Source organism: Macaca nemestrina, chromosome 10 (assembly GCF_043159975.1).
Source record: "Macaca nemestrina isolate mMacNem1 chromosome 10, mMacNem.hap1, whole genome shotgun sequence".
Taxonomy (NCBI): Eukaryota; Metazoa; Chordata; class Mammalia; order Primates; family Cercopithecidae; genus Macaca; species Macaca nemestrina.
The window spans coordinates 65,944,984-65,972,584 of record NC_092134.1 but is presented as its reverse complement, the minus strand read 5'-3'; the positions used below and the strand labels follow the sequence as shown (position 1 = coordinate 65,972,584).

The following is a 27,601-nucleotide window of genomic DNA, read 5'->3' as shown; positions in this document are numbered from 1 at the left end:
ATGTATAGCAAATGGTTAATATATTTAATCCATAAAGAGCAGTTATAAATTAATAAGAGGAAAACACTCCCAAGGCAGCATGGGCAAAAGGAACGGATAGGTCACAAAGGAAAATAAACAGATACGTCACAAAGGAAAATAAACAGATACATCACAAAGGAAAATAAACAGATACATCACAAAGGAAAATAAACAGATACATCACAAAGGAAAATAAACAGATACGTCACAAAGGAAAATATCAAATGGTTTATATACACATGAAAATACTTAACCTCATAAGCAGAAAGGGAATGTAAACAAAAATAACCTGACAAATGTAAAAACACATAATGCCCAATGCTGGTGAAGATGTGGTGAAGCTTTCCAGACTCCTTCCTGATTGCTGGTAAGAGCAGGAATGGGTACAACATGTCTGGGGTCCCATTTGACAATATGTATTAAAAGCTTACACACCCTATGACCCAGAAATTTCACTTACAGTCATTTATTTGAAGGAAATCATCAGAGGACTATGCAAAAATTGGGCTGCAAGGATTTTCCACATAGTCTATATATTTAAAACATACATGTATATGTAAGAACAAAAGAAAGGAAATCATTTGAATGTCTGAAGGAAAGATTGGTTAACTTTATTATAATCAGCTGTAAAATAGAATATTATAAAGTGCTTCAAAATCAGAATTTTATCTGTTCAATCTTATGTATTACCTGATTGTGTATTTACTATTTTCTTTCACTAGAAAACAAGGGCGGGTACTCTTTCTTTAACTTCTGTGCTCTGGGGGACTTGAATATATGGGATGATACAAACCATATTTTTCAAATAACAACATGTGGAACATCTACAGTTTGAAAAGAAACAGTATCAAGGTAGAAAAATTGTGGCGAGTAAGATGCAAAAGAAAAAGGGATTAGAAGAAAACACGTCAAAATATTTATACTGATTATCTCTGGATGTTGAGATTGAAGATGATTTAATATTTTTTCACAGTATGTTTTACAGTTCCCAAATTCACCATAATGACCATTAATTTCACAGTTTGAAAATATGTAATAGATAAATACAATTTTAAAAGAAGAGAAATAGTGTCTTCTGTCAAAATCACAACTTGTTCTCCTGACCTTTTAGTGGGGGCTACTCAAAGTTAGATGTGTGGACCAATGGAACCTTGGAACTTGTGTGAAATACAGAATCACAACCCACTACTAAGTCAGAATTTGAATTTTATCAAGATACCCAGGTAATTCATTTATATGTTAACATTTGAGAATGTTTTAGGATATTTGCAACTGATCATATCATAACTGTATTGAGTTATGCTATCTGTATTGCTAATTGCTATCAAGATGTAGTATTCAGCATTCTGTACAAATGAGTTAATACAATTTTAAATATCTTTGCGGCATTGAAATAACTTCCACACAATTTCAGTAAATTGCCTCATTATTTGAATGCAAATAATTCAGAAACACTAGGGTGAAATCTGCCCTGATATTTGCCTCTGCCCTAGCCCTTGCTGCTGGCTGTTTTAACCTCCGATTCAGTGGCTGTGAAGACATCCTACCCTCTTTCCCTCACCCCATTGCCTCCATTAACTCATCCTTGCATTAACTACTAATGTTGCTTTTGTTCACCTGCTCGCCCACATGGATCTGTGTGCTCGTTCCATATAGTCAAATACACTGTCACTGCTGAGATTACTCAGAGATTTTAAAAACCTATTGATCACTTAGTATTAGGCAGACAACAGTTGCTTTTCAGAGCAAAAAAATTTTCCGAGATTTATTTATTTCAATTGTTGAACATTTGACAGATAATTATTTCATAGGACAGTCCGTGACCTTGAAGGCCTCTTAATAAAATGGCAAGGGTGAGGGGGATGGGAGGCAGGCAACGTGTAGAAATATCACACAGTGAGCAGATGGGATATGTGCCTTTGACAAAACACAAGAAGGGAGCAATCATAGTGCCCAGGGAAAGCCAGGAAGGATTTGGGGAGAAGTGAAATCCTTCTGTCACCTTCTAACTCCTACTCAGATGAAGTTACTGCCATAGCAGATACATCCGTAGGCTGTACACATATCACTGTTAATTGTCATCTTCCCTGGCAGACTGATAGTTCAATGATGGCACAGAGCACGTCTCCCAGGCTCACAAAGGGAGTGCTTAATCTATTTTCGTTAAATGAAGGGATCTGATCTGAATCTTAGAGAGTTGGACTCGGCCTTGAGTGGATGTTCCTTGGGGCAGAGGACGTAGCCTGCACCACGGCAAGAAGAATAGAACACCACAGCGTGCTTTGACTGGCGTCAGCATACCATCTCCAAACTGCCTGTCAGCGGATCAGGGAGACATTTCCATTTTGAAAAAGGCTTGTCTACCAAACTGGGGGTTACAGAGAATAAAACCTTTTGGCCAGCTACCGGTGACAGATTTAAAGTTAAACCACCAGTCACAGGCACATCTCAGAATACGGTTCCTTCTTTCAAAGGAAGGGCTGTGATTATGCTAAGCCTGTCCAGGAATCCCCAGCCTGTGCTTTATTTATGGCTGCCCCCTTCAAAGCAGAGTGCAAACGTGCTTGGAATGAGCAGACAGGCAGGCATAGCTTTGCAGCCTGGGTACCTAGAGCTTCTAGAAAAGGAAGCAGAGTTGGAGGGCTGCCAAGACGGTAAGCTGTCTGCAGCATGACCAGGAAGAGGAGAAGCTAGGCTTTTTTGTCTCCAGTGCCTCCTCATCATTTTCTCAATATCCTGTGGCATTTGAACAGGCCGCTGGTGGTTTTCGGCAGGGTGATGTGCATGGTGACATTTGTATTAGTAGCTTCCTGATGACTGCCTTTTGTTTACCAAACCATAACAAAAGGGGGAGTTACTCCAGAAAATTGAAAGTCTATGTGTACCAAGGGCAAAAATCCCATCAAATTTGGGACGTGTGTCCTTTGGCTGCTGGAAAGGGGCCTGTAACATAGCCCTTGGTCACCCACTTGTCCTATGCTTGGGGCACTGTGCAGGTTTGGCTGGCAGAGGGGCTCTCCCTGTCAGTAAATACTGTGCTATAGGACACAGAAGCTGGAGGTGAGCCGGCCAAAGGGATGCCTGGAGGATCCTGAAATGCTGGTTTTAGAAACCTGCTTCCTAGTGAAGGTAGCCACTCCCTGGGGCTGTGTCACTCTGCCCTGCAGCTCTTGAGGCGTTGCCAGGCATGCACTCCATGTCACCCAAGAGAAATCACACCTTCAGGTTCAGTAGAGGCCACTGCCCCAGCAGAAGGATGTGGAAAGAACATTTGAGATGTGACATTCTGCACTGAACTCGATATGACCTTGCATAGCTGTTTGCTTCAGTCCCAAACCAGCTTCCTTTAACCTCTAGTAAAAATGTTTCCCACATGTGTCAAAGAAGACTTATCAGCAAAGTCTGATGGGACTAGGATGTATAGGAACCAAGGTAGGGAGGAGGAACTTTCTCACTGATTCTTCACCCAGAGCAGAAACTACCTTTTCTCATTTTTCTTTAGTATGCTGGGGTTGTTTGACTCTTCAAATATTTTTGGAGCTTGGCTCCAAAAATGCCGTCCCTGACCACAGGGAGCTGAATACAAAGGCTCCCTCTTAGAGAACATGTTTTATGTGCTCCTGAACGCTTTCACATATCCGTAGTCCCCATGGAAAGACACAGCCCATCTTGTGAGCTGCCTGAGGTCCATGCTAGGTTCCTTTGATGCATGCAGACATGAAGGAAGCTAACAAGGGTCTGCCCTGCAAGGGACCCAGGACTCCGGACTCTGGGGCCTACTGCAGCACCATGGACCCTTGTCTTCACCCCTTCATCACAGGCCTGCAATGGTACTGTGTCTGGTGGAGGAATAGACAGCCTAGTGGGGCAAATTTACTTTCTTCTACCTCTGAGACTTGTATCTTTTTGTGAGACCTTTAGTGCAGTATCTTTCTTGGTTTAGTCTAAATATAGTTTTCAGTAGGCAGGAGAGTAATGCTTAGAAAGTATATAACTTGCTGATGTCAGGGGGAGAGAGATCTAATTTCTATTATATCAGAGTTCCCTAACCCTGGGCCATAGACCTGTACTGGTCCGTGGTCTGTTAGGAACCTGGCCATACAGCAGGAAGTGAGCAGCAGGTGAGCGAGCATTACTGCCTGAGCTCCACCTCCTGTCAGATCAGCAGTGGCATTAGATTCTCACAGCCATGCAAACCCTATTGTGAACTGTGCATATGAGGAATCTAGGTTGCACGCTCCTTATGAGAATCTAATAAGGCCTGATGATCTGAGGTGGAACAGTTTCACCCCAAAACCTCCCTGATCTGTGGAAAAACTGTCTCCCATGAAACCAGTCCCTGGTGCCAAAAAAGATCAGGGGCCACTGTATCATGCCATATAATTCAGCTTTTATATGACTCATATTTGTTTATTCAACTCATTGTCCTAGTTCTCATCTGCATACTGCCTAAAGTAGTTAATCTTCGGGTCTACAATAGCTGCCTTCTTGGCAATTCTGCCAACATATTCCTCGAAGAATCCTATATTCACGAGCCTCCTGTGGAAGACATCAAGGCTCTGAAGAGAGCTCCAGACAAAGGAAATGTCTGCATTCTAGGAAGAGCATACTTTGAGAGGGGCTACTTTTCCTAATTTGCACAAAAGCCCCCAGTGGGTTAATGATGTCTGTGGCAAAAACAGAACTCTGGCAGGTTATTTAGATACATTATCCCTTTTTTTCTCAGCATGGAGTTTTGGGAGGGCCATTCTCTCGCCAACCCTTTGCCACTTTTAACTATTAAAATATTGTAAGCATTCCAGGCCGGCATGGTGGCTCATGCCTGTAATCCCAGCACTTTGGGACACTGAGGCAGGAGGATCACCTGAGGCCAGGAGTTTGAGACCAGCCTGGCCAACACGGCCAGGTCTCTACTAAAAATACAAAAAATTAGCCAGGTGTGGTGGCAGGTGCCTGTCATTCCAGCAACTCGGAAGGCTGAGGCAGGAGAATAGCTTGAACCCAGGAGGCAGAGGTATATATATGTACATATATGTACTTATATTAATACTTCTATATATGTACTAGTATATATATATAAGAAATATTCCAGTTTTGAAAAAATTCAGTAATTCTACCTATTCTTGTGTATTCTATAATTCCTATTCATATATAATTTATAAATTATATCAGAATATGCTCTCAATTTTCTGTGCTACCCTTTTTGCTGAAACTTATGCCATAAACACTTCACATTTCTAGTGGTTTCTGTTTTTCATAAGAATTGTGATTGTGCTTCCTCTGAGGAAGTGCATGACAACTCGTTTAATTATTCCTGTATTCCTGCACTTTTGATGTTGCTTGTGGTATTTTGCCTTCATAGAGAGCACCTCCGCGAGCATCTCTGTGTCCACAGCTGCTGCTTCTCTTGTACAGTTGGCCCTTGAACAACACGGATTTGAACTGCACAGGTCCACTTATTTGTGAATTTTCTTCAGTTTCCAGCACCCCAGACAGCAAAACCAACCCCTCCTGTTCCTCTTCCTCCTTAGCCTACTCAATCTGAAGAAGACAGGGATGAAAACCTTTATGATCCACTTCTCCTTAATGAATAGTAAATACATTTTCTTTCTTATTACTTTCTTAACAGCATTTCCTTACTAGCTTACTGTATTGTAATGATGCAATATATAATACTCATAGCATATAAAATACATACTAATTAACTGTTTATATTATTGGTAAGGCTTCCAATCAACAGTGTGCTATCAGTAGTTAAGTTTTTGAGGGGTCAAGAGTTATACATTGGGGAGATGGCCAAGATGGTGGACTAGAAGCAGCTAGTGTGCCCTGCTCTCATGGAGAGAAATAGAAAGGGCAAATTAATGCTCCTGTATATGCATTGGGATTCATCAAGAAAACAACTTAACCCATGGTGAATGGAGAAGAGTGAGGCAGGACAATTGCCTACCCAGGAGTGATGTGGAGCCAGGGAAATCTCCCCTGCCCAGGGAAGCAGTGAGTGACCCCAGGGACCCCTGCTTCTCCTATGGATCTTTTCAATCCTCAGGTCACTCCACCAGGGCCTTCAGTCTGATACAGAGAGCTATGTAGAGTCTTGTCAGAGAAACTACTCAGGCACACTCAAAGCTCCAGGGGTTTTATATACTCAGGCTTCCCAGCATAAGCAGCTGCAACTCTGGCAAAGTGGGAGGTTAGACCCCTACATATATCCCTAGGAAAGAGGCTGAATCCAGGGTGCTGAGCAGTGACAGTGTGCAGGCCCTGCTTCCACAGATCCTGCTTCCACAGCACCTCACATGATGAGACCCACTGGCTTGGAACTCCAGCCAGCCACAAGTAGCAATGTTACACCTCCCCAAGATGGAATATCCAGAGGGAGGGGTGGGGTGCCATCTTTTCTGTTTCACAATTTTAACCATTGATACCTTTGGGCTCTGGGGAATCCGAGGTGATTAGGGACTGGAGCAGTCCCCCAGCACAGTGTAGCAGCTCTATCAAGAGGCTGCCAGACTGCTCTTTCACACAGGTACCAGATCTTGTTGCTTTTCACTAGGCAAAATCTCCCAACCAAGGTTTACAACCACCCTGCCAGTGTTTTCCAGCTGTATTAGTCCATTCTCATGCACTATAAAGAATTCCCTGAGACTGAGTAGTTTATAAAGGAAAGAGGTTTAACTGACTCACAGTTCTGCAGGGATGGGGAAACCTCAGGAAAGTTACAATCATGGCAAAAGGGGAAACAAACACGTCCTTCTTCACATGGTGGCAGGAAGGAGTAGTGCTGAGCAAAAGGAGAAAAGCCCTTTATAAAACCATCAGATCCCATGAGAACTCCCTCACTGTCATAAGAACAGCATGGAGGTACTCACCCCCATGATTCAATTATGTCCTACCAGGTCCCTCTCATGACACATGGAGATTATGGAAACTATAATTCAAGATGAGATTTGGGTGAGGACACAGACAAACCATATCATCCCCCCACCGGCCCCTCCCAAATCTCATGTCCTCACATTTCAAAACACAATCATGCCTTTCCAACAGTCCCTCGCATTCTTAGCTCATTCCAGCATTAACCAAAAAGTCCAAGTCCAAAGTCTCATCTGAGACAAAGCAAGTTCCTTCTGTCTATGAGCCTGTAAAATCAAAAGCAAGTTAGTTACTTCCTAGATAAAATGGGGGTACAGCATTGGGTAAACATACCCATTCCAAATGGGAGAAATTGGCCAAAATGAAGGTACTACAGGCCCCATGCAAGTCTCAAATCCGGTGGGGCAGTCAAATCTTAAAGCTTCGAAATTGTCTCCTTTGACTCCATGTCTCACATCCAGGTCATGCTGATGCAAGAGGTGGGCTCCCATAGCCTTGGGCAGCTCTGCCCCTATAGGTTTGCAGGATTCACCACCACTCCCAGCTGCTTTCATGGACTGGCATTGAATATCTGCAGCTTTTCCAGGTGCATGATGCAAACTGTTGGTGGATCTATCATTCTGGGGTCTGGAGGACAGTGGTCCTCTTCTTACAACTCCACTAGGCAGTGCCCCAGTGGAGACTCTGTGTGGTGACTCCGACCCCACATTTCCCTTCCACACTGCCGTAGCAGAAGTTCTCCATGTGGGCTCCAATCCTGCAGCAACCTTCTGCATGGACATCCAGGCATTTCTATACATTCTCGGAAATCTAGGTGGATATTCCCAAACCTCAATTCTTTACTTCTGTGTACCTTCAGGCTCAACAACATGTGGAAGCTGCATCAGCTTGGGGCTTGAATCTCTCCCCAGAAAATGGGTTTTTCTTTTCTATTGCATCATCAGGCTACACATTTTCCAAACTTTTATGTTCTGCTTTATCTTTTCTTTTTTTTTTTTTTTTTTTTTTTTTTTTTTGGCAGAGTCTCATCCTGTCACCACCCAGGCTTGAGTGCAGTGGTGTGATCTCATTGCAACCTCCACCTCTCAGGTTCAATCAACTCTCGTGCCTCAGTCTCCCGAGTAGCTGGGATTACAGGCACGTGCCACCACGCCTGGCTAATTTTTGTATTTTTAGTAGAGATGGAGTTTTGCCATGTTGACCAGGCTGGTCTCGAACTCCTGACCTCAAGTGATCCGCCCACCTTGGCTTCCCAAAGTGCTGGGATTATAGGCATGAGCCACTGCTCACAGCCACCCTGCTTCATCTTAAATGTTTTGCTGCTAAGAAATTTCTTGTGCCAGTTACCCTAAACAATTTACCTCAAGTTCAAAGTTCCACATGTCTCTAGGGCAGGAACAAAATGTCACCAGTCTCTTTGCTAAATCATAACAAGAGTCACCTTTGCTCCAGTTCCCAATGAGTTCCTCATCTACATCTGAGGCCACTTCAGCCTGGACTTTATTGTCCATATTGCTGTCAGCATTTTGGTCAAAACCATTCAACAAGTCTCCAGGAAGTTGTAAACTTTTCCACATCTTTCTGTCTTCTGAGCCCTCCAAGTCTGTAGGAAGTTCCAAACTTTCCCACATTTTTCCATCTTCTTCTGAGCCCTCCAAACTGTTCCAACCTCTGTCTGTAACCCAGTTCCAAAGTTGCTTCCACATTTTCGAGTATCTTTATAGCAGCACCCCACTCCCTGTGGTACCAATCTACTATTTTAGTCTGTTGTCACACTGCTATACAGAACTGCCCAAGATTGCATAGTTTATAAAGAAAAGAGGTTTAATTGACTCATAGTTCTGCAGGTATGGGGAAACCTCAGGAAACTTACAATCATGACAGAAGGTAAAGCAAACACGTCCTTCTTCACATGGTGGCAGGAAGGAGAAGTGTCAAGCAAAAGGTAAAAAGCCTCTTATAAAACTATCAGATCTCAAAAGAACTCCCTCACTATCATGAGAATAGCATGGAAGTAATTGCCCCCATGATTCAGTTACCTCCCATTGGGTCCCTTCCACGGTGTGTGGGGATTATGGGAACTACAATACAAGATGAGACTTGAGTAGGGACACAGCCAAACCATATCACCAGCTAATAGCAGTTCCAAACCTCCCTGACATGGAGCTCCCAGAGGGAGGGGTGGACCTCCATCGTTGCTGTTTTGAAGGCTTAGCCATTATTGACTTTGGGTTTGGAGAGTCTGAGGTAACTGGGGGTTGCAGTAGACCCCCATCATAGCACAGCTGCTCTACAGAAAAGTGTCCAGACTGCTTTTTAATGCAGGCCCCCGATCATGCTTCTCCTCACTGGGTGGGACCTTCTAACCAGGGTCCCCAGTCACCCCCACCAGTGTGTTTGGCCTGGCAATGGGGCTGTACCTTCCTGGGATGGAGGAGCAGGCCTCCATCTTGCTGTTTTGTAGCCTTCACCACTGATACCTTCAGGTATGGGAAAATTAGAGGTGACTAGGAACTGGAGTGAACCCTCAGAATACTGCAGTAGTCCTATGGAACAGTGGCCAGACTGTTTGTTATGTGGGTCCCTGATCCCATATCTCCTCGCTGGACAGGTCCTCCTGGCCTGGGTCTCCAGCAACCCCCCTGCTGCAACAGTTGAGCCTATAGTAGCTCTGTGACTCCCTGGGACAGAGCTCCCAGTGGGAGGGGAAGGTTGCTATCTTTGCAGTCTCCAGGCTCCAGAGAATCCATGGGACCAAGGGCTGGTCCAGACCCCTAGCACAGAGCACCCACCTCACAGAAAAGTGGCCAGACTTTTCTCCATGCAGGTCCCAGTCCTCAATTCTCCTCACTGGGCAGGATCACCTGACCTGGAGCTCCAGCACAACCATCTGCCCATCTTACCATTTCAATCAGAAGCAGCCCAGCAGTTAAAGATACACTCACAGGCAGAGATGAGGAAGAACCAACACAAGAATGGCAACTCAAATGGCTGGAGTGTCTTATGTCCTTGAAAGAGCCACTCTAGTCCTTCAACAAGGGTTCTTAACCAGGCTGAGTTGGTTAAAATGACAGAAATAGAATTTGGAATATGGATAGGAATGAAGATCACTGAGATTCAGGAGAATGGCAAAACTCATTCCAAGGAAATAAAGAATCACAACAAAATGATACAGATGTTGGCAGATGAAGTAGCCAGTATAAAAAACCCTAACTGATCTAATAGAGCTGAAAAAACATGTAAGATTTCACAATGCAAACGCAAATATTAACAGCAGAATAGAACAAGCTAAGGAAAGAATCTCAGATCTTCAAGACTGGTTCTCAAATAAGACAGACAAAAATTAAAAAGAATGAAAAGAAACAAAACCTTTGAGAAATATGGGATTGTAAAGAGGCCAAATTTACAAATCACTGGCATCACTTGAAAGGAAAGGGGAGAAAGCAAACAAGTTAGAAAACATATTTTGGGATATTGTCCATGAAAAGTTTCACAACCTTGCTAGAAATGCCAACAGTCAAATTCAAGAAATATTGAGAATCTCTGCAAGATTCTACATAAGAAGATCATCACCAATACACATAATCATCCAATTTTCCCAAAGTGGAAATAGAAGAAAGAATGTTAAAGGCAGCTAGAGAGAAAGGGCAGGTTATCTACAAAGGGAATCCCACTAGACTAGACTAACAGCAGATGTCTCAGCAGAAATTCTCCAAGCCAGAAGAGATTGGGGGCCAATATTCAACATTCTTAAAGAAAAAAGATCTTCAACCAAGAATTTTATGTCTAGCTAAACTAAGCTTCCTAAGTGAAGGAGAAATAAGATTCTTTCTGATAAGAAAATGCTGAGGGAGTTCATTACCACCAGACTTGCCTTATAAGAGATCTTGAAAGGAGCACTAAATATGGAAAGAAAAGACTGTTACTAGCCAATGCAAAAACACACTGAAGTACACAGACCAGTGACAATATGAAGCAACCACACAAACAAGCCAGCATAATACCCAGCTAAAAATGTAATTACAGGATCAAATCAACACATACTAATACTAACATTGAATGTAAACGTGCTAAATGCCCCATTTGAAAGGGACAGAGTGGCAAGCTGGATAAAAAAGAAAATACCCAATAGTATGCTGTCTTCAAGAGACCCATCTCATATGCAGTGACACCCATAGGCTCAAAATAAAAGGGTAGAGGAAAATCTGCCAAGCGAATGGAAATCAGAAAAAAGCAGGGGTTGTAATCCTAATTTCAGACAAGCAGACTTTAAGCCAACAATGATTTTAAAAAGACAAAGAAAGGTATTCCATAATGGTAAAAGGTTCAATTTAACAAGAAGACCTGACTATTCTAAATATACATGCACTCAACACAGGAGCACCAGATTCGTAAAGCAAGTTCTTAGAGACCTACAAAGAGACTGAGACTCCCACACAGTAATAGTGGGAGACTTTAACACTCCACTGACAGTATTAGACAGATCATCAAGGCAGAAAATTAACAAAGATGTTCAGTACCTGAACTCAACATTGGACCAAATGGATCTAATAGACCTCTACAGAACTCTCACCCCAAAACAACAGAATATACATTCTTCTCATTGCTATATGTCACACACTACAAAATCAACCACACAATTGAACATAAAACAATCCTTAGCAAATGCGAAAGAACTGATATCATACCAAACACACCCTTGGACCACAATGCAATAAAAATAAAATCAAGACTAAAAAAGTTTCTCAAAATCATGTAATTACAAGGAAATTAAACAGTCTGCTCCTTAATGACTTTTGGGTAAATAATGAAATTAAGGCAGAAATCAAGAAGTTCTTTGAAACTAATAAGAACAAAGATGCAGCATACCAGAATCTCTGGGACACAGCTAAGGCAATGGTAAAAGAGAAATTTATAGCAGTAAATGCCCACATCAAAAGGTTAGAAAGATCTGAATTTAACAACCTAACGTCACAACTAAAAGAACTAGAGGAGCAAGAGCAAACCAACCCCAATCTAACAGAAGACAAGAAGTAACCAAAATCAGAGTTGAATTGAAGGATAATGAGATATGAAAACCTTTCAAAAGATTGACAAATCTAGAAATTGATTTTTTTTTGAAAAAATTGATGATTGGTAGGTCACTAGCTAGATTAATAAAGAAGAAAATAGAAAAGATCAAAATAAACACAATCAGAAATGACAAAGAGGATGTTACCACTGACCACACAAAATATAAATAATCATCAAAGACTACTATGAAGACCCCTATGCACATAAACTAGAAAATTTGGAAATGATAAATTCCTGGACACATACGCCCTCCCAAGATGGAACCAGAAAGAAATTGGTTCCCTGAACAGATCAATAATGAACTCCAAAATTGAATCAGTAATAAATAGCTTAACAATAAAAAAATTCCCAGGACCAAATGGATTCAGAGCCTAATTCTACCAGATGTACAAAGAAGAGCTGGTACCATTCCTACTAAAACTACTTTTAAAAAGTTGAGGAGGATGGACTCCTCCCCAGCTCATTCTGTGAGACCAGCATCACCCTGATACCAAAACCTGGCAGAGACACAACAAAAAAATGAAAAAACTTCAGGCCAGTATCCTTGATGAACATGATGCAAAAATCCTCAACAAAATACTTGCAAACCAAATCCAGCAGTGCATCAAAAAGCTAATCCACCATGACCAAGTAGGCTTCATCCCTGGGATGCAAGGTTGTTTCAACCTATAAAAATCAATAAATGTGGTTCATCACATAAACAGAACCAAACACAAAAATCACATAATTATCTCAATAGATACAGAAAAAGCTTTCAATGAATTTTAACATTTCTTAATGTTAAAAACTCTTAATAAACCAGGAACTAAAGGAACATACCTTAAAATAACTAGAGCTATCTATGACAAACTCACAGCCAACATCATAAATAATGGTCAAAAGCTGGTAGCATTCCCCTTGAAAACCAGTGCAAGGCAAGGATGTCCTCTCTCATCATTCCTATTCGACAGAGTATTGAAAGTTCTGGCCAGAGCAATCAGGCAAAGGAAAGAAAGAAAGGGCCAAATAGGAAGATGGGAAGTCAAACTACCCCTGTTTGCATATGACATGATTCTATATCTAGAAAACCCCATAGTTTTCATCTCAAAAGTTCCTTCAGCTGATAAACAACTTCAGCAAAGTTTCAGGATACAAAATCAACATACAAAAATTACTAGCATTCCTATACACTGATAACAGCCAAACCAAAAGCCAAATCAGAAAGGCAATGCCATTCACAATTGCCATAAAAAGAACAAAATACCTAGGAATACAGCTAACCAAGGAGATGAAAGAACTCAACAATGAGAATCACAAAACACTTCTCAAAGAAATCAGAGATGACTTAAATGGAAAAACATTTCATGCTCATAGAAAGAATCAATATCATAAAAATGGCCATACTGTCCAAAGCATTTTATGGAGTCAATGATTTTCCTATCAAACTACCAGTGACATTTTTCACAAAACTAGAAAAAAACTATTTTAAAATTCATATGGAACCACAAAACTCCCAAATAGCCAAGGTAGTCCTAAGCAAACAACAAAGATGGAGGCATCATACTACCTGACTTCAAACTGTATTACAGGACTATGGGCGCCAAAATGGTATGGTACTGGTACAAAAACAGACACACAGACCAATGGTACAGAATAGAGAGCCCGGAAACAAGGCCACACACCTACAACCATCTGATCTTTGACAAAGCTGACAAAAACAAGCAACGGGGAAAGGACTCCCTACTCAATAAATGGTGCTGGTATCACTAGCTAACCATGCAGAAGATTAAAGCTGGACCCCTTCTTTACACCATCTACAAAAATCAACTCAAAATGGATTAAAGACTTAAATGTAAAACTATAAAAACCCTGGAAGACAACCTAGGCAATTCCATTCTAGACATCAGAACTGGCAAAGATTTAATGAGGAAGACACCAAAAACAACTGCAACAAAAGCAAAAATTGACAAATGGGATATACTCAAACTTAAGAGCTTCTGCGCAGTGAAAGACTATCAGCAGAGTAAACAGACCACCTACAGAATGGGAGAAAATATTTGCAAACTATGCATGTGACAAAGGTCTAATATCTAGCATCTATAAGGAACTTAAACAAATTTACAAGAGAAAACCGAAAAACCCCATTAAAAAGTGGCCAAAGGACATGAACAGATGCTTTTCAAAAGAAGACATACATGCATCTAACAAGTATATGAAGCAAAGCTTAATCACTGATCTTTAGAGAAATACAAATCAAAACTACAATGAGATACTATCCCATACCAGTCAGAATGGCTATTATTAAAAAGTTAAAAAATAACAGATGCTGGCGAGGTTGCAGAGAAAAGGAAACACTTATACACTGTTGGTGGGAGTGCAAATTAGTTCAACCATTGTGAAAAGCAGTGTAGTGATTCCTTGAGGAGCTAAAAACAGAACTACTGTTTGACCCAGCAATCCCATTACTGGGTATATACCCAAAGGAATAGAGATCGTTCTATCATAAAGACAAATACAAGTGTATGTCTATTGCAGCACTATTCACAATAGTGAAGACATGGAATCAACTTAAATGCCCATCAGTGGTAGACTGAATAAAGAAAATGTGGTACATATACACTATGGAATACTATGCATCCATAAAAAAGAACAAGATCATGTTCTTTGCAGGAACATGAATGGACCTGGAGGCCATCATCCTTAGCAAACTAACGCAGGAACAGAGAACCAAATACTGCATAGTCCTACTTACAAGTGGAGCTAAATGATAATACATGGACACACAGAGAGGAACAACAGACACTGGGGCCTACCAGGGGGTGAAGAGTAGGAGACGGAAGAGAAGCAGGAAAAATAACTAACTAATAAGAACTATTAGTTATTATTATAACTAATAAAACAACCAGGTGTAATACCTAGGCTTACACCTGGGTGATGAAATAATCTGACAACAAACCCCTATGATTTGAGTTTACCTATATAACAAACTTGTACGTGTACCCCTGAACCTAAAATAAAAGTTAAGAAAAAGTTATACATGGTTTGGTGACAGTTACACTACCAAGGAAAAAAAAAGTTACATGTGGATCTTCGACTGTGCGGAGGTTATCAACCCCGTATTCAATTGTATTTGAATAAATTCCCAGGAGTGGGATACAGTGTTTACAGCTATACAGTATAGCCTTTGATATGTGTTACCATATTGATTTCTTAAAGGATTGTAAAGATTTACATCCTGTGGATTCTCTGTGGTTGAGTAATTCAAAAGCCAAGGTAGGAGTGATAGTCATAATTTATTAACTAAGTGGGGCATCGACCCATCTAAACCCAGGCCAGTTAGTCAGCCTTCCTGGGTGCACTGCCTGAACATTGTTGTGACTTAGCAAACTTTCAGTTGCCTCTAAGGTTCCCTTTCCCTCTATTTTCTATTGTTTCGATCTGTTTTCTTTTTTGCCTCTAGCTCTCTTCTGCTCCTTTAGCAAGATAGTAATAGTAAAGCAATAGCTGATATTTTATTGAGTATTTACTCTGCCTTCATATGTATTAGCCCACTTAACTCTTGCAACAACCCTATCAGGTGGCTTAGTCCCATTTTATAGCCATGAGCACTAAGGCTTGGAAGGCTAAGACACTTGCCCAGGCACACAGAGATGAACCATGATGGAGCTGAGATTCAAACCCAGGCCGTTTGGCTCCACAGGGTTTTAGCTTGGGGTGTTGCGGTGCTGGGGATATGGTAGCACCAGAGAGGCAGAGAGGCTAGAAGCCTAAAGGGGCTGAAGATGTGATGTTTCAGTTTCTTTTTTGCTCTTTTGTTTCCTGCATTATTAAACTTTTTGATTAGCTTCTCCCAGTGTCATATTTATTTGCAGCTGTTAAACATTAGAAAACTTCAGAGGGGGATTTATTTAAAGTGTAGTTATTAAAATGTCCATTTTGATTTAAGGATTTCTTCTGCTTTGTGTTACTCACTTGTCTCATATCTCTTTAATCTATAGTCATTTCTAATAAAGAACATTCAGATCCTACCAGCCAATGCACTTTAAGTGATTCTTGCATTGAAGGATATTATCTCTCAGCTGAATTATCACTCAGCTGCATCGCTGTCTTTTTATTGTTTATAAACTCTGCAATGTGTCCATCCAGGTCCATTACAAAGCCATCTATGTATTTGGAGACTATACCTTGTTTATAGTATCCTGTATTCTCCTGCCGGGAAGAGGTCTCTGATTATTTTCCCCTTTAATGCACAATTGGTTTTCAATTGAATTTTCACAAACTAGGCTGTAGATGTCGATCTTTGAAGTGGGGATGGATGATGGCTATTTTGGAGAATTTGAGGGTTGGAAGGTCTGTTTCTGGTTGTAAACCCCATAGATCCTTGAAAGAAAATGATAGACTGGATGTTTTCCCTGAATGTGTCTCCTGGAAGTTTTCCTCAACAACCTTGGGCATAAAGAGAGAACTATGGGAAGTAAGGAATAGGTAGAGTGGGAAATGCCCTATCTTTGTTGAGTTCCTTCAAAGCAGAGACTCAGGCAAGGAATTGAGGGGATAGCGGGAGAGAGTCAGGAGAGTGAAACAGGGAAGGAGTACAAGTCAACATGAGGGGGTGTGTCCAAGGTCACCAGTGTAGGCGGATCTTTGAGAAGTACATGGAATGCCTTCTAGAATCTTCCACCTGAAAGACAGGAGGTTGGAACATTTAGCCCTCTAGCTCCAGTCCCCTGTTGGGCGAGGGTTGCTCTTGGCATAAAAATGCCTCCAGCGTGTACTCCTGGGTGTACCTGCCTGCAGAGGCTACTTTGGTGTTGCAGAGAGAGCCAAGTGAAGGTGAGCTCCTGGGAACTATCGATCTCAGTTGCATGACTGACATCACAGGTGAGCCAATGGCAAGTAACACAGTCATCAGAGGTTTCCTTGACACAGCCACAAAATGAGACGAAGGCTCTAAATTTCAAAATCTATCTACAGCCTTCCCACTTCTCCCACCTCCACCACTATCACTCTGGTTCAGGCCACCTTCATCTCTCACCTGGATCAACTGGTCTCCTTGCTCCCTCACCTGCCTTCTTACATTCTTTCTGCCTTAATCACCTCTTAAAAATACAAATCACTTCATACCACTCTTCTGCACAAAAATCCGCCAATAGCTTCCCATCGTCCTAAAACTACATATAATACAAAATTCTTATCTAGCCCAAGTTTCCTTCACCAGCTTCATTGCCTGTAACTCTTTTGCTTGTTCATTCTGTTCCAGCCACACAGTCTTCCTTATCCTCAAACATGCCAAGAATGATTGTCTCCTGTTTTTCCCCTTGAGCTGGGGTATAATGTTCCCTCCAATTTCACTTGGCTCGCTGCTGCCTCTACTTCCTCAGTGAAAACTTCCCTGACAACTTTTCCTAAATTAGCAATCCCTTCCTCTCTAACTACCCTTATCCAGATTTATTTTTCTTTATAGCACTTTTTATCATAGGTCATGAGCTTGTATATTTATTACTTTGTTTATTCATTTTTTCCACTAGAATAAAATTCCATGAAAATAGCAGTTCACTATTTTATCTTCATCACCAAGAATAGTCCCTGGTGGCTGGGCACAGTGGCTTGTGCCTGTAATCCTAGCACTTTGGGAGGCTGAGGTGGGCAGATCACTTGAGGTCAGGAGTTCAAAACCAGCCTAGCCAACATGGTGAAACCCTGTCTCTACTAAAAATAATAAAAAAAAAATTAGTTGAGTGTGGTGGCATGCGCCTGTAATCCCAGCTACTTGGGAGACTGAGGCAGGAGAATTGCTTGAACAAGCGAGGTGGAGGTTGCAGTGATCTGAGATCGTGCCACTGCACTCCACCAGCCTGGGTGACAGAGCGAGACTCCATCTAAAAAAAAAAAAAAAAAAAAAGTAGTTCCTGGTACGTCATAGATTCTCAATAAATATTTGTTTAATGAAATGAATAAATGAGTGATTCAGAAAGCATGATGCTTCTTCCTTCAAATTCTCTCCTGAAATGCTCCCATTAATGTGATCACCGGGGTCACCCAGAGGAGCATTACTTCTGTGTATAATTAATCATTTATGTCAATGGAATGATACCCCCATTGGAGCTGGTAGCCTGAGGTAGGTAGGAAGTAGGTGGTACCTGCAGGGGCACCAGGGAGGCATGGGCCTGGGGCTACTTCAACCACTTACACATCTACTGCCAGTTTGGCACCAGCCATGCTGGATGGGTGGGTGAGAGCCAGGGTTAGTACTGGCAAATTCTATGCTTCTTGCCTCTTTTCTAACTCTTTCCTTTCTCCCACCTGCTCAGGAAATGAGAGGGAGGGAGAAGCTACACCATCTGGGGCTGTGGGAAGGTCTGGCAGAGAGAAGGAACTTGACAGTGACAGTACTTGGGAGGCTCGACTTCTTCTTGCTGTATCCAAGGACTGACTGAAACAACACAGGCAAGGGCCATTTATGGAAGTATGCACAGCATTGCAAGAATGTGCTTTTGGGAATTTTGCCAGAAATCTACATTTTGAAGGAGACATGATATTCATGTTAGGAAACAAATTCTCTTTCTGTGCCCCTTTTTTCTTTAACCCCACACCAGGTGACCTTTTGCCAACACCAGGAAGATTCAGTATTTCCCTGAGTAGTGCCCCAATATCCTGATTCCTCCACATTTTTCTCTTTAAAACTTACCTGTGCCCAGGCAGGTAGATCACGTGGTCAAGAGATCGCGACCATCCTGGCCAACATGGTGAAACCCTGTCTCTACTAAAAATACAAAAATTAGCTGGGTATGGTGGTGGGCGCCTGTAGTCCCAGCTACTTGGGAGACTGAGGCAGGAGAATTTTCTTGAACCCGGGAGGCGGAGGTTGCAGTGAGCTGAGATTGTGCCACTGCACTCCAGCCTGGTGACAGAGTGAGACTCCATCTCAAAAAAACAAAAAACAAAACAAACCCCACAAAACTTACCTGTGCCCTTTAAGGCTCTGCTGATGTTTCAATAGGATTGATATTTCAATGGGAAAAGGCCAGCCCCTATTCTCCTACTCAAGTAACAATATAACAGGGACATTCTAGAAACAACACTCCCAACCACCTTTCCTAAGTCAAAGAAGTGATTCTAAATATGGACATCCAGGTAAGTGGGGAGAAAGGATGGGTCACTGGAGAAGGAAATTTGGAGCTTGCAAGACTTCATGGTGTTGGCACTTGTCTTCTTTGTGAATGGGCTCTGGGACCTGACTCCCAGGGTTGAAATCCTGGTACTGCCATTTGATTAGTTGTGAGACATTGGGGATATGTTAACCTGCTTGCACCTCAATTTTGTGCCCTTGCCTCCCTGCTGCCCCTGCAGATACCACCTACTTCCTGCTCACCTCAGGCTATCAGCTCCCGATAATAGGGGGTCTCATTGCATTCTCATCACATTGACATAAATGATTAATTATACACAGAAGTAATGCTCCTCTGGGTTACCCAGGTGATCATGTTACTGGGAGCATTTCAGGAGAGAATTTGAAGGAAGAGTTATGATGATTCCTGAACCACTCATTTATTCATTTCACTAAACAAATATTTATTGAGAACCTGTAATGTCCCACGAACTATTCTTGATGGTGGAGATAAGATAGTGAACTGCCATTTGCATGAAACTTTATTCTAGAGGAAAAAATGAACAAAATTTTCTGTAAAATGGGGATAATAACTGGACCTTCCTCATAGAGTTGGTGTGAGCATTAAGTGAGAGTAACTGAACCTGTCTCTTGGGATTGGCATGAGTATTACATGAGTTAATGTGTGTGAAGTGCTTAGAACAACGCCTATGGCACAGTAAGCTTCCAAAATGATGACAATGATGAGTCCATGAACTCACAAAGGAAACTCACAAAGAGCCACAATTCCTACCATTGACCTTGCCTTTGTAAAAAATCTTATACCCATTTTCCTGCCTATGACACCACCTTCAAACTGTTTTTGGTGTGGAGAATCAAAATCTATCACTTTCCCAAAACCTCCTGTGACTCTACTTTTTGTTGACGAGAGAATGAAGTTCCTTGGTGGGGCACTCAAGACTCTCTCCAATTTGTCCTCAACTATGGATTGATGATTTTTATGGTTACAAGTGACAGAAAGCAATTTGGACTGGCTAAACATTGGGAGGATGTGTAGTCTCCTCCATCATGGCAACATCTAAGTGTATAAATGTGCTGGTCTCTCTTGGTGGTAAGCACTCTCCTCAGAGAGACTCAGAAATTCCAGGCTTACGTTATCCTCACAGCTAGTGATCTTATGGAAAGAGATTGACTCTTTCCTAAAATTCCGACAAAATTCTTGGGATTTAGTCTTGGCACATTGGTTGACTTGAATTCTGTGCTCAGCTCTAAACGAATCACTCCATCCAGGAAGATGAAGGTGGTGATTGGTCAAGCCATGATCACAGGCCCCACTCTGAATCCAGCAGTGGGGTCAACTCTGCTTTTCAGATACTAAGAATAGATGGGCTTCCCCAAGGGAAAAGAGTTACTATGATGAAGAGAATAGAGAATGAATACTGAGTAAGCAAAAGTAACAGATGTCCACCACAACCTATCCTTCCTGCATTACTTGTTCTTTGAACACATGCTGCAATTTTCTATTTCCTGCCCTTGTACGTGATGTTTTTCTTTGCTTAAAATATCTATCTGACACCTCCACCTACCAAAAGTTCAAAGTCCATTTTAAACGATACTCCCTTTATGTAACCTACTTTTAGAGAACCATAAATTACTACCTTTATTACAGTCCTTATCATCATCCAACTTGTATTATATTACATTGTGTATGTCCCTTTCTTCTCTTATTGGATTGTAAACTCCTTAAGGGAGATAATCATGGCTCATGCAGCATTGTACACTTGCACTTTATTTGGAGATCAGTGAATATCCTCCACCATGTGAAAAACTTTGAGTTGGCTGTAGGGTATCATAATAAAGTTAGTTGTGGTTAGTTATCATTATTTTCTAGTACCATGTCTTCCACAATGCAATTTTTAAATAAATATTTGAGTGATTTCCTAGAATATCTAAGTATAATCAGAAGTGATTTTGAGCAGTCTCCATATTCATTCTACATCTTTCTAAACCCAAGATTAACGTTATTCAGGTGCAGAAATGTGCCTTCTTTCAAGACGCTCCAGGCATCTGGGCCAAGCAAACAGAGCTGTGAGTTTATTTTTTGTCTGCATTTAGATTAGGCTCTTTGGCATTGCTTTAGTTTTATTCCTTAGCAACCTTTTACATTTTAATTATCTCTTATATCTTATTGACCTAAATCAAAGGCAGAGCTTCAAGTTTTTAAAGAGTCTTTCTAAGGCCAGTGAGTACATATTTACTTGCCCGTGGATGGTTTGACAGCCTCTAGTAAGCATACCTGGTACTAGCCAGCACTGGTCCCCCAGTACTAACCAGGCCTGTGAGCTCGGCTGGACCCTGGTGGCTTTGCCTTCCTTCATTTATATATTCAGAGACTGTAGCCCATTCACCAACTTTGCAAACGAGTGTCACTGCAGACAGAAAGGTTGGCCTCTGGCAAAGCTTGATGTGGGCTACCACTCTTCCCCTGTCTTCCATTTTCCCCCATTTTGTATACTCCCTTGCTTTCCCAAGAGATGCACACAGTATACCACCCTCTGGCTGCTTGGGGTTTCATTCTGGGAATCCCATCTGGATCTATGTTTTCTCCCCTCTCTCTGTTTCCTCCTCTTCTGTTCATAACGATGCCACTTGGCAACCCTTTGGGGTCAATCATCTTTTATTAGATTAGTTATTAGTTATAATCAATGAGCTATAGTTATTCATGACTTGATGCATCAGCCCTTCTAGATCACACATTTAATTCACACTTCTTAGCGGGATGGCTAGAAACAATTCTCAGCTCAAAGAAAAGGCAACCGCAGAATGAGTCTCAGGTCACAGAGCCGCTGTGGGAAAGGCCTGGAGACGACTGAGAGTTGGAGGAGGACAGGGTGAGGCACACTTTTAGCAGTGCTTTTTGGCAAACAGAACACCCTTGAAAAGAGCAGGCAAAAAATATCGAGAGACTGAAGCAGAAGCAGAATATACCCATCAATACTTACACAGGAAACTCCTTGAAATCATGGGCTTCTAGCTCCTGGTAAGCTAATGGTACTGCCCCCATTTATATTTTAAGAGGTAGGAACCTGGGATTTGTTGACAAAATTCAGCAGGAGATAATACTTTTGGCCAATTTTGACTTTTCAGGATCTTTATTGCTGATCCTTTTTTTTTTTTTTTCGAGACATGGTGCCTCTCTCTGTCACCCAGGCTGGAGTACAGTGGTGTGATCATAGCTCACTGGAGCCTCAATCTCCCAGGCTCAACCAATCCTCCTGCCTCAGCCTTCCGAGTAGCTAGGACTATAGGCATGCACCACCAGACTTGATTAATTTTTTTTTTTTTTTACATTTTTTGTGAAGACAAGTTCTTACTATGTTGCCCAGGCTGGTCTCAAATTCTTTGCTAGCCTTAATCACTACCACTTTAAACCATGCACTTGTGTGCTTTGCATTTATCATCCCATATGGTCCACATCAGCCTTCTGAGGAAGTCAGTGACAGAGATGACCCCATTTTGCAGATGAGAAGGCTGAGACTCAGCAAGGTTGGCTTATGTTTCCCAAGGTTTCCTAACTAGCACATTGTAGAGTTAACATTTAAATCAAAGTGTCTGACTCCCAAGCCTTTGCTATAATCTCATTAAATCCTGTCAAAACAGGCAACTGATGCAGTTTCCAACTTCTTATATACAGCTCTCTCCATAACTAACTTATCTGCAAACACATTTTTGAGCATGTTCAATGTGTAATCTTTGTCCATTGTTGAGGACACTAAAATATGTAGCAAGTGCCCTGGGACTAGTATGACTGAGCGGTGAGCCCTGACTGGGGAAATGAAAGTGTTTCATAGAGGTTGGTACATTTGAGCCTAGTGATAAAGGATGAGCAGGAGTTTGGTGGGCAAAAAAAAGGAAAGAGATGCTTTGTTTCTCTTTTAGACTCTACAAACATACCCAGTGTAGGAAGGGGAGCATATGGGATGCCAAATGGTGCTATTCTTGTGGTATACCCAGTGTGATGTCCCTAGAAAGGGCTTGTGATCTCTATGGCGGGGTGGGTTGTGGGGAGTAACAAATAGATCCGCAGTAACACACACAGCAAGGAACAGAATGGGGAGCCTGGAATCTGCAATGGGAGAATAAGAAGCAATGGAGATGTGGCTTTGTATCTAGACTTTGGGGAAAAGAGATATGGGGAAATAGATTATAAGGAAGGTAATTTAGGTCAAAACAACAGTGGAGGAGGGCTAAACTGAAGCAAAGACACTTAGGCAGAAGTTTGAGGGAGATTGCCCTGGTCTATCAGTCTTAATGGGGAAAAAGCTCACTGGCTTTCCCAAAGTGATATTAATGAGTAGCAAACCCCAAAGTCCAGATATCAAACCATAGGAGGACTGTTAGGTAAAAGGTGGTGTATGATACGGTTTGAATGTATGTCCTTGCCCAAATCTCATGTTGAATTGTAATCCCCAGTGTTGGAAGTTGGGCCTGGTGGGAAGTGTTTGGATCATGGGGTGGATCCCTCACGAATGGCTTGGGTCATCCCCTTGGTGATAAGTGAGCTCTCACTTTGAGTTCTCGCAAGATTTGGTCGTTTAATAGTGTGTAGCACCTCCCTGCCGCTCTCTCTGTCTCTTGCTCTGTTCTTGACATGTGATGTGTCTGTTCCCCCTCTGCCTTCTGCCCCGATTGGAAGCTTCCTCAGGCCTCCCCAGAAGCAGATGCCAACATGCTTTCTGTACAGCCTGCAGAACCATGAGCCAACTAAATCTCTTCTTATAAGTTACCCAGTCTCAGGTATTTCTTTATAGCAATGCAAGAATGACCTAATATAGTATATTCACTCAATTGAATTTGATACAGCTGTTAAGAACAACTGCTTGGGAACATAAAAACTGCCAGCATTCAAATGGTACAGTACAACATTATATTCATACTCCAGGTATCCACAGGAACTAGAATATTTAAAATTGGAAGTGATTGTGTTGGTTGGGATAACTGTTTTTATTTTTCACAGTTTAAAAGGAAGAGGTTATCTCAAAGTGATTTTTCTGAGGGCCTGTCATTACACTGAGAGTAATAATAACCACCATTTCTTGAATGCAGCCTGTGAGTCAGACACTGTTCTGTTTCATGGATTATCTCATTCAGTCTTCACAGCAGCCACATCAGGTGAGTATGGTTATTGGGTGACGGTTGCTGAGGTCTCTTACCTAAGATTCCATGGGTAGAATTAGGATGTAAACCCAGGAAGCTGGACGTCAGAATTCATGCTTTTTACCTCTGTGTTATATACTGCTTCAGCTTAACTGTATCAAAAAGTCATTTTGGTATGAACAATCTTGCTAGGTTCAAGGTGGCCTAATGTCATTCTGAATTCTTCTCTAGGGAAACGATGTTGTAAAACTGCCCCCTGAAGAAAGCGTGGGGCCAGCAGGCATAACACAAGCCTGCACCTGAGGAAAGCTAGATTCATCATTTAGTTTCACTGTGGAATGGCCCAGCTAATTTGAGAAATTTCATGGAGCTCTTGCCTCCAAGAAATTATTTAATCTCTCTGCATACTGCAGTAGCTCCTTTTATATGCAAACCCCATGTATCAAGTAATTCTTAACAAGATGGACTTTTCTCTCTTAGTTGAGGTAAAGCAATCAATTACTGGCAATGGATTTAGAACCAAACAGAGAGCACACACTTTAAAGAGTCCCAGGACAAACTCTGCTCAATATTGTTCCAAAAAGCTGTCTCAGGTGCACAAAGGCAAGCTCTGGCTGTATGCTACAATGAAGTGTTACTAGATGCTTTAAGATGTGGTCATTTGTGACAAAAGCAGAATCTTACATTCTGTAACTCTTTACAAGAATCTAACAGCACTTTCATAGATATGATTTCAATTGGTCTTTGTTATGGGCTGAATTGTGTCCCCTGAAAGTTCAAATGTTGAAGTCCTAACCCCTAGCACCTCAGAATGTGTGTGGCCTTATTTAGAAATAGAGTTGTTGCAGACATATTTAGTGAAGATGAGGTCACACTGGAGTAGGGTGGGCCCCAAATCCAATAGAGCTCATGTTCTTATTTGAAAAGGGAAATTTGGAGACAGACATGCAGGGAGAACGCTGTGTGGAGATGAAGGCAGAGATCTGGTGGTGCAGCAGAAGTCAAGGAACACCAAAGCCTGCCAACAAGCCTCCCGGAGTCGGGGAACAGGCCGGGAACAGATTCTCCCTCACGGCCCTCAGAGGCAACCAACCCTGATCTTGGACTTTCAGCCTCCAGAACTGTGAGAAAAATACATTCCTGTTGCTTAAGCCACTCAGTTTGTTGTGGCAGCCCTGGGAAATTAATGGAGTCTCCAAAAGCAGACTCTTGGGGTAGGTAAACTATTACTTTCTCCCTATTATATAAACCTAGTCAACACTTCATAAGTTCATAAAAAGTATCAAGCACTATATAGGTAGGAACTCAATACTCACGACTCTCCTATGGGGTAAATGATTTGATTCTTCTCTCCCTTTTGTAGACAGAAACTAAGGCACAGAGAAATTAAATAACCCGCCCTGGGTGCCCCAGTTAAGAAGCACTGAGGCCAGAATTGCTCGTAGATTTCTAGCTAAGTGCTCTTTTCACCATGCCATGTTGCCTTCGTGAAACACAAAAGCCTGGGAAAGGTATGCTTGTGGAAAGATGGAAACAAAATGACAAAGACATGCGGCTTGATAAGGAAGTGAAATGTGTGGGCAGGATGAGACGCGGGGATAGAAGCTGGTGAAAGGAAAATGAAACTTCCGGGGACAAAATTTCCAAAATGTATTTCTTGGAAAACCCTTGCCTTGAGATGCCACATGAAAAAAATGGTTCCGGACTTAAAGGGGGAAAACACTGCTGACTCTCTCTCCCACTCAGAGATTCACAGTGACATTCGCATTTCAAAGACTCTGACAAGTATTGCAGAAAAGAGCGAATATTTAGCTTTGTTTTACCCAGCATTCCTCAAACTTACTTAACCATTCTTTTACTCCTATTTATCTTTAATGTTTCCAAACAAGTTTTGTGGATTAGAGAGGTTAAGGAGACCCAGAGATGCCTATAGATAGGTGTTAACATTCTAACATTATTTAGGTTCTTCTTTCAGCCCCATTGTTTCTTTCTTTTTCAAAGCAAGACTCTTAAATATTCACTTATTTTAAAAAATTAACCATCAGACATACAAATAGCATATGGAGACTAATATCAGAAAAGCACTTACATTACATCACCCAGCTTAAGAAATATAACATTATGGATACAGTTGAGGCCTCCTGCGGACCTTTCCCTATTACCTTCTGTTCTTTATAACCCGACCTCCTCCCTAGAGGTGATTTGCAGTATTATCCTGAATTTTTACTTTATCATTCTATGTACATCCGTATGCTTTTTTTATACATGTGTATATTCTTAAGCAATATAGGGTGGTTTAATAGGGTCTTAAACTGTTACAATATTGCATATACCTTCTGTAACTTGCTTTTTATCCAACATTATACTTGTGAGCATTTTTCATGTGTGGCTATATTAGCTCTAGTTAATTCATTTTTACTGTAGTGTAATAGTCCCCTGTATGACTATGCCAGTATTATTTATCTATACTTATGTATAGACATTTAGGATGTTTACCATTTTTCTATTACAAATAACACTGCAATATATATTCTCATGTATGAATTCAGAAAAATATGTGACACTTTCTCTAAGATATAGACTTGGAATTGCTGGGTTATAGGATATGTGCATATTCAACTTTCCTAGATATTACCAAATTGTTCTCCAAAGTAGTTGTGCTAATTTCAATTCCTACCCACTGTGTATGAGAGGTCCAGTGGCTCTACCTTAACTCTTGATATTGCCAACCTGCATAATCCTTGGCAAATTAAAAGATGTGAAATTATACTTTATTATTATTATTATTATTATTATTTGAGGTGGGGTCTCACTGTGTTGCCCAGGCTGGAGTGCAGTGGTGCAATCTTGCCTGACTGCAGCCTCTGCCTCCTGGGTTCAAGTGATTCTCCTGCCTCAGCCTCCAGAGTAGCTGGCATTACAGGTGCCCACCACCATGCCTGGCTAATTTTGTATTTTTAGTAGTGATGGGGGTTTCATCATGTTGGCTAGGCTTGTCTGGAACTCCTGACCTCAGGTGATCCATCTGCCTCGGCCTCCTAACATGCTGGGATTACAGGCCTGAGCCATCATGCTGGGCCTATTATGATTTTAATTTTCATTTGCCCAATAACTAACTAATGAGATTGATCATTATATGATATGCTTATTGGCCATTTAGATTTCCTCTTCTGTGTATTTCCTCTTCCTTTGCACATTTATTTTTATTTTTTCTGTTAACTTATCTTTTTCTCATTAACTTTTGAAAGTTCTTTGTTAGTTCTCAATACTACCTTTTCTCAATTACTTGCTTTATAAATATCTTCCTGAAGACTGGAGCTTTCTTTTCACTTTTTGGAGTTTTTTTGCATAAAATGTTTAAATTGGCTGGGCACGGTGGCTCATGCCTGT

General features: G+C 41.5%; 1 long non-coding RNA gene across 7 annotated transcripts in view; it reads left to right on the top strand.

Moving 5' to 3' along the window:
- LOC139356714 (uncharacterized) overlaps positions 1–27,601 on the top strand; it is a 175,175-nt gene that overhangs the window by 57,818 nt on the left and 89,756 nt on the right. For 5 of the 7 annotated variants that reach the window (XR_011609055.1, XR_011609054.1, XR_011609053.1 and 2 more), the window contains exons 3-5: positions 1,133–1,244; positions 24,161–24,226; positions 25,139–25,425. This is a non-coding gene — a long non-coding RNA (uncharacterized lncRNA). The remainder of the gene's footprint in view (positions 1–1,132; positions 1,245–24,160; positions 24,227–25,138; positions 25,426–27,601) is intronic. The other 2 variants (XR_011609051.1, XR_011609052.1) reach the window with 2 other exon arrangements.